This window comes from Amblyomma maculatum, chromosome 2 (assembly GCF_055883805.1).
Source record: "Amblyomma maculatum isolate TAMU_Amacu chromosome 2, ASM5588380v1, whole genome shotgun sequence".
NCBI classification, from domain to species: Eukaryota; Metazoa; Arthropoda; class Arachnida; order Ixodida; family Ixodidae; genus Amblyomma; species Amblyomma maculatum.
The window spans coordinates 53,947,838-53,949,882 of record NC_139345.1 but is presented as its reverse complement, the minus strand read 5'-3'; positions in this window follow the sequence as shown (position 1 = coordinate 53,949,882).

Here is a 2,045-nt window from a genome sequence, read left to right as displayed (position 1 = left end):
TCCAAATATTATGGCCAGTGAAGCATCACACGAAACACGAAATGTCCTCCCTCTCCCTCCCCTTTCTCTCTCTCTCGCTCGCTCTCCAGAGTTCCCAAGGTTTTGGCAGGATCAAGATCACTGGTACCATACCAATAAATGCGCGGGCAATGAGCCGTAGCATACACAGTGGATCCTGCGCTATCCGCGGCAGCCTCGCCAAGCAAGAGTTCGGTTGGTGAGGAGTTTTGTGGTCGCTGAACGGCTGCTCGGATGGCTGCGCACTCATTTACATCATATAAAAGTTGGTGGATTGAAAGAAACGATGAGGCTGCGTAACAAGGGATTTCATTTTACACGAAGCGTATACAGCTCGTTCGGTCGAAAGGCTGTCGCCATCACCCAATTTAGGCTCACGTGTTTTCGGGAATTGGCAGGAAAAATGGAGACCCGCAGTTGATCTATGAGTGCTAGGTAATGGGTGGAAAATGTGATGGCTGAATGGTGGCTAATACTAAAGCCATAAGTGATTGAATAATTACTGATATTTAAAAATAATTGTAAGAACGAAAATAAAATTAGTAAGAACTATTAAAACAAAAGGTTAAAATAAAAATTGCCAGGAGAACTAAGAAGTGCTGAGTCATTCCTTCGTAGTCCGCCGTAGCAAAAGCATTGAGAGTGGTGAGTGGTCGTGTCGTAGTCCGCCACAACCAGGGTGAACTAAAAAATTAAAAGCTATAGGTGCCGCAGTCTGCCGTACTAAAGTAGACAAGCAAACGAACGACTGCAATCGCGTCTGCTCTTAAGGCTAAGCTTAAGTGTCCTCTTAACTTTTTTGCTGGTTCACTTCAGTTCAACGATGGGTGTGCCAAGGAGGAGGCGATTGTATTGCAGAAAAAAAAAAAGCGGTTTAAAAGATGCCGCCAGAAGCGTACACTACCATAGCAAACGTGCTTCTTTTAATCAACAGCTTTCAAGAAAACGACGGTAAGTTCAATGTCCGCGGGTTAGTCGAAATAATATCAGAAGCGAATACTGTATCCACCTGAACAGTATATATTCGGAATTTAGCAGTGCTTATATCGCGTTTTTTTTTTTTTTTTTTTTTCCTTATTGATATGACCATATTGCGTCGACTGAAAGCCGTATTGTTCCTGAATCAGTTGGGTGAGAAAGTTTGGTACTGCTGCCGCGTGTGTGCGAAACAAACATAGCAACTTTCATGATCCGGTACTCGTGCGTGTGCGTTACCCTATATGTAAATTCGGCGTGTTAAATTTTATTTAGTGTTGATAAATAACCTTCCAATACGCTCAATCAAACGTACAGTTGAGCATCAAGCACTTGCGTCGTTTATGCAAATGCAACATTTAGCCATGGGCCATCATTCCCCAATTCCAGTTCCGGCTCCGCGGTCGTGGTACTCCTCCGGTGAAATGGACCACCTTCTTTCATCATGAAGAACCCGATCAGTATTGTCACGAACAACAGGAGCGACGCGAGCACGACGCGAGCTGTTTGCATGAATCCTGGATCCCGGTCCTTATCGGCATTGTTTCCTGAAAGAAGCATCCACCTATCCATCGATCCATATATCCATTCATTCATTAGTAAATCAGTTTTCCGTTATATTAGTTCTGCGTACAATCAGGAACCACCAAACACCGATTTAACAAGCAAGCATAGCTACTAATACAGCCAGTCATCCGTTATTTCAACATCAATTACAGAGTTCAGTTTTTAAGCCCCAAACCAAACCACCTGGATTCACGCACTTTCAGGCCCATCTGAACTCAGTGAATAGAGAAGCAGGGCCAAAGAATGTGCCTCGATCCACGATGAGATTCTTGTTGCCAAATGGATCTAGTCCAGATCGATAGTAATATATTTAGCCGGCAGAAAAAATGCATAGATTTCTGACCACGGCATGAGACGCGCTACATTTACGTGCAATACGCTGTGGTCAGACATCCATATCTACCCAAACACTCACTTACCCACCCTCCATTTAGTCCCTACACACAGCCTTGTACGCACCCACTGAAGCCTCGGAAGTTGGTAAG